This window comes from Quercus suber, unplaced genomic scaffold (genome assembly GCF_002906115.3).
Source record: "Quercus suber isolate HL8 unplaced genomic scaffold, Cork oak 2.0 scaffold_119, whole genome shotgun sequence".
Taxonomy (NCBI): domain Eukaryota; kingdom Viridiplantae; phylum Streptophyta; class Magnoliopsida; order Fagales; family Fagaceae; genus Quercus; species Quercus suber.
Genome location: NW_027069584.1, coordinates 1,346,692 through 1,352,956, shown reverse-complemented (window position 1 = coordinate 1,352,956; position 6,265 = coordinate 1,346,692). Strand labels below are relative to the sequence as shown.

The following is a 6,265-nucleotide window of genomic DNA, read 5'->3' as shown; positions in this document are numbered from 1 at the left end:
GTTCAGACCATTTCAATTGTTAAGTGATTAAGAAGATTAGTGAGAATTTAAAAATTACCAATCAAATGTGAATTATCTTAGGGGCAACGATTCCAGAAAACTGATTGCTCTCTATGCTCCTAAATATAATTTTAAAGATTATACCTAGAGCAAATGAAAAAATGACTTATTTTTATTAGTCTAAATAATTAGTGAGAAAGAAAGATACAACAAGAGCATACATTATTTTAAGAGAGGTAATATTTCCCAAGTAGGTTGGAATTCATTTAAATCAGTAAGAATGAGCAATTATTGACTAACTTGGACTTGAACTCTGGAGTCACTTACAGATATTCCAGCTACATAGAACCCAATTCATGTGGTATATTACCACTAAGGTAGTTAGCATTGAGATCACTACAATCAAGAGGAAATTGATCAAGGAAACTTAAATTGATTTTCAATTGCTAATAAGTATTAAAAAAAAATAATAATAATAATGGCAACTCTTCTTACATAGTGTTCAGTTTGGTTTGCTTCGCTAGAGCTGGTGGAAGTATACCAGCAAGACCCTGCCCTCTAAGAAATCTTTATGACAAGGATTTCTATCGGAGCAAAAAATTTAATGCAAAATGAGGAGGATTTTTCCCTACTCATTTACAAGTTAAACATGAAATTTGGCCAGAAATTAACCTGTTTATAAATATGAAGTCAGTTTCACCCTTTCACTTCCTTAGCCAAGCTGAGATTAAAGGTAGAGTTCTTACGCTTTGTTTCTATGCTTAACTGCATAAGTTGGGCTTATGCCAAGAATTTTATCAGAGAAGCCCAACGAGCCGAGTTCTAAGAATGAATAAACTTACCTGTAATGTTCCTGCAAGTAAGCCAAGGCCAAGTTCCCAAGTATTCTGCACTGATAAGAGCACCAAAATCATGTAAGCGCCTTGGAATATATAACAAGTATGAAAGCAAAAAATGGAAAAGATGCAATATTGACCTTGAAATTTCCATGCAACAGTTATTTGAACCTTCTTCCCTTGAGATCTAGCTGTCTTTGCCCTCCTTCCACTGAAAGCTACACCTTCTTCAATATGTTTCAGCTTGAGATGAAGCATTTCAATCTCTTCTCCAACCCTTCCAGATCTCTGTTAAATATAAGAAATGCTTACACACAAATACATGCATGTAATATCAATAAATGTTCAGCAAAAAACAATGTACTACTTAAACAGCCTCATAGCAACAAGTTGATGCCAAGATATGTAACCAAAATCCTTCAACATAAATAGGAGTTAAGAAGCAAATACATTATTATGCATGACATGCTTTTTAGTCCCATAAAACTCCTAGCATCTTGCTATGCATATACAAAACCAATTTGATGCATACAAAATTAAATTCTTACCATTATCCCAGACATCGAAGGCAATAACAAGCTTACAAATAAAATAAAATTCTTCTAGATTCTACATAGAACATAATAATATGCATACACCAATTTAGGTTGGCCTTGCCTTTGTCACTCCTACCATTTTAGGGTTTGTTTGGAATTCACTCATTTTGCTGAAACTGAAAACTTTTTGAAGTATTGTAGATAAAGGTAAAAATTAGCCAAAATAGTACAGTAGGACCCATGAATAGTACCAAAAGTACAGTAAGACTTATGAATAGTAGCAAAAAATAAGCCGAATAAAATAAGTTGGCAAAAATAATCTTGCCAAACAAATGCTAAAATTTACGCATGTTAATAGGAGTAGAACATTTTTTCTGGACTACATATTTCAGCAAGGTCTTATAAGGGGTAAACTAAATGAAATAAGACCTTTTTTTAGGGTGCTCCTGCTGATCCCAGGGTGCTCCTGCATGAAGGCACAGTGAAAAATACAACTTTTTTAGTATTTTTGTAGCAAAAACATCCGGGTAACACATCAATTCAACAGCAGTGAGAATCGAGCAGTGCTTTACTATATAACAAATTTCTAGTGTGAAACACTAATACACCAAAATGCACAGCTTGTTTTACAACGTGAAATTTGCCAATTAATGTATGTTCGCTATTAAAATTTACGCTTACCTTTATACACGTGTCAATGGCGTGGTAAAAGCCCATCATGAGCCGGCCGAGAGATACCAGACACCATCTCAGCAAGATCAATAAAACTTAACAAGGGTGGGTTGGCATCCTTAGAAATTTCAGCATGGTATCCATCAATCAGTTTTGCGACCATCAGCTTGGAAGCATCTGATAAAATCCCCGGCTTCCTTGTTTCCTGAAGTTCATCATCATACATTGTTGTTTCCTCTTCTGGTGCTCCTATCAAAAGATCATTTACAGAAGCCTCCTCCAGTTGCTGTCCTATTCTCCTTACTAGCTCATCCTTAGCCACCTCTCCTGAATCCATCAAAATGAAGGCTTTCAACAACTTTAGCAGGAAGCTACAAGAGACAGCCTTTCTCAGCAGGCAATAGCCGCACTATTGCATCCACTATTGACTCATGCTTTATCATATCTCCAGACTGAATCATACCCTTGCTGAAATCTGGCAACCTTCTATAAGCGTACACTTTTAAGGCTGCTCCAAGTACATCATTAGAAACTATCCTTTTTGCTTTAATAATCATTAGAACACGCTTATAAAGATCAATTTCAAGTTCACACAAATCCTAAACCCACCAGACCTTAGGCACCAGACCGTTTCTAACGCCATTCCAGTTTGGATCATTCCCATTTTCCTCTGGAAGCTTCTTTCGGTTATAGGTATAGGACCAGTCAACCTTGGAAACATCAACACCGGCCTTGGTAGCTATAGAATCAAAGCAAATGCTAACCACCTTCAAATCCTTAGATAATGGTAAGAGAGTCTTGGTAGTCTGAAGAACAATGATTGAATCTTTCCAGCCGCAGAAAATGCTAGAAGTAAGAAAGACATCAATCTTGTAAATGAGGTTCCCTTTCTTAATGGTCTCATGCATTTATAGGTACTCAGCTGCACATCGAGCTGCAGCAGCATTGTAAGCATTGAGGGTAGCAGTCATGCCATAACAAAACTTCACACATATCTCAAAGGCTGCAGGACCACCAGGAATGTCAGAAATGTGAACTTCATCTGCGTTCTCTTCATTAGTGGTAGCAACCAACTTCTGCAACCGAGCGCTCTTTGACAGTAGAGGAAACTACACAACAGATATTTCATAATTTGGCATCAGAAAATAAACATTTTGCACAACATATTCACATGTATTATTATGAGGGCAATTGAGTTGAGCCATGTTTGCCCCAGTCTGATCAGTTTATCGTTGAAGTTGTAATTTAGAGACCACAGGGGCTAAGTTCTAAAATTATAAGCTAAAGGTAGTCCCACCAATGCCTCTTAACAAACCTTTTGATTCCATGCTTTGATAACCATGCCTATAATTCCTTTTTAGCCCAATTTGATTACTATAATAAAATTATCAGGCATTTATTAACTAAGTGGATTCTAATGCTATTTTAATAATCTTTATCCAGTAATAGATTAGATATATAGAATTTTCATTAAACAAACCAATTTATCACACTTAAAATTTATGCCCTGCTCCACAAGCATGTGATAACTCTGAGTTAGCTTAGATCATTGTCACTCTGTATGTTGGAATTAGTTTAGAAACTTTTATATATAAGTAACTAAGCTTGTACTTTGTCTAGAGAAGGAAAGGGAAGTGGATCAAAAGTTTAAAAATAGAAACAATTGTAGCAGATTTTTGTATAAGGATCAACCAGTGCAAATAGATTACTCATGCTGCATAAGTAGCTAGTGTCCCTTCTATGAATCATAAATTCCACAATTCAAGGACGGTGACACAGGTGTTAGAGCAAGCAATTAAAATTTTAAAAAAAATAAATAAAAAATAAAAATTGAAAAGAAATATCTTCATTACATACTAAATTACTCAGCCAAAGAACAGTGTACCTTATGAAGATAAAGTTTTACATCCCCTACAATAAGAATGATGTCCGTCGCCAGCTCACTTGCCACATACCTGCACATGGTTATGCTCCTCGTAATGAACTGAGAACTATAAAGACACATACAAAAGAACTTTAATAATGAACAAAGGTATTCCTAAGGGATGAACAATATCTGAACTCATCAACTACCTTCCAACACTCTCTTTATATGTTACCTGCATGGGAAAGTTCACTAATAAGCAAGGCATAACAATTCATTCAAACTTTTTCACATTTCCATGTAAATACTTTGAAGCATTAAACTAATACAAGGAATCCACTTCACCAGAGGAAACATTCCAAAACAGACCCAATACTGAGATGGAGCAAGACCTTAATCATAAAGTGATTGGAATTTGGGGTGAAACTACAAATACTTGCCAAAAAGTGATATTGTTAGACCAAAGTAGTTTCATACACACCAAGTTCAAGTAATCTTTATGAAATTTAAATTAAAGTACCTACTTGAACCTCATAGTTACCATCTGTAGTCTATTGAAAGAATATGAGGGTTTACAATCACAAGGGTCACATTTTCCCCACAGCATTCCTAAGAAGGGAAAGACTTCAATCATACTATCTTAACTCAGTTGGATTGCTGTTCCTAATTTTTGTATATGACACAAATTTTCTAATAATTATTTTAGGGATCAGATCCATACTCCAGAACTTTTTGGTAGAAGTTTCAAAAAAAAATATATATATAGATTTGATGAAATTGTTACTCAAATTTTTTTTTTTTGCTGAATTACTCAAAAACTACTTATTCACTCGATTAATAAAATAATTTTTTAAGAAAACCCCATCACATTCAATTGCCTATAAATAGGCCAATACCTCTCCTACCCTCTCACTTTCTCATATTTTCTTCTCTAACATCAGTCGTCCTTCGTGCCTTGTCTAGAAGTTTCCTTCCGTCCTTAGTCTTCTCTATGTAGAATCAAGTATCCTCTTTTCTTCATCTGTAGGTTTTCTTCTTTAGAATTCTTTACAAATGGCTGAGATTGTAGTGTTTTCGTCTAGTGATAAGGACGAGAGAGAAATAGATGAGAGTAATAGTAGTGGTAGTAGCAACAAGAGTAGTAGTAGTTAGGGTAATTCCACGGACAAGCAATACTCGTTTGGGGTTCCTGGGGTTCCTCTAGAGGTCCTCCAGGAAGAGATGAGGAAAAGGGTTACTTCTGGGTTGTCTGCTAGCCCGTCCATGAGTTTTGAACCACCCATTCCTTCTCCTAGTGAAGAGGTGGACATCATAATTGTGCTATGAATATTTCGTCCAAGGTGGATGAAAAGAGACTTATCATGCTTAGAGATAAATACCAAATTCCAGATGAGGTCAACCCTCATCTTGCTGCCCCTGGGGAATGGTGTTATACCCAGAATTCCCCTTGGGTTGGCATATATGAGGCTTACCTACTAGAGGGCCTTAGGTTGCCTTTGAACACCTTTGCTGGAGAACTCCTTCTTTGGTTAGGTATAGGGCCAAATCAACTTAACCCTAATGCGTGGAGAACCATAGTGTCTATGCAAGTACTATGAAGAGAGGCTTTCGATGGGAATCGTCCTCTTACTGTGGACAAGTTCTTGTATTGTTATAAGCCCTCTAAGATAAGTCAATCCATTGGTTTCTACCAATTCTTAGCTAGGGGCTCTAGTTGTAGGTTAATTAGGTCCCTTCCCTCATCTGATAGGAGGTGGAAGACGGAGTTCTTCTTCATCTCAGGGTATTGGGCAGGAAACCCTATTAAGGTAGGTAGGGATACCTTCCCCCCTTACACTGGTGAAATGGGTCGTCTACTTTCTCAGAGTATGTAGACACCGCATTTTGTACCCTTACGACTCGAGCTCCCGTTCCCCAATGATGCTCAAACTCTAAGGCCTAAGGCCAGTTTAGAGCCCAATCAAATATTAAAATGACTTGATGAGTGTTAAAATGAAAAATATAACCTTTAAATGAGCAAAAATCAATTTTTGGAAAATTAAATGACCAAAGTAGCCCTCGGCCTACGTATGTAAGTCACGGCTTGCATACACAAGCTAAAGCATGCGTATGCAGACACATTTTTGCATACGCAGCTAGGGTTTCAGAAGCATAAGAAAGACAAGTTTTTTGCAATAATGGCTGAGGTTTAGAATGAATCCCATATCGTCTAGGAACCATTCCAAACCCCACATTTTCAACTATAAAAAGCCTTACATGGTACATATTCAAAACACATAGAAATCCCACAAGAAAAACCTAAGACTTACTAAAAAATAGTAAATCAAGAGGGAGTTTTTCATAAAACACCCTCAAGT

The 6,265-nt window shown here is 36.5% G+C and overlaps 1 pseudogene; it reads right to left on the bottom strand.

Moving 5' to 3' along the window:
• Window positions 1–696: 696 nt before the first annotated feature.
• LOC112025875 (BTB/POZ domain-containing protein NPY2-like) lies at window positions 697–4,040 on the bottom strand (annotated as a pseudogene).
• Window positions 4,041–6,265: the final 2,225 nt, after the last annotated feature.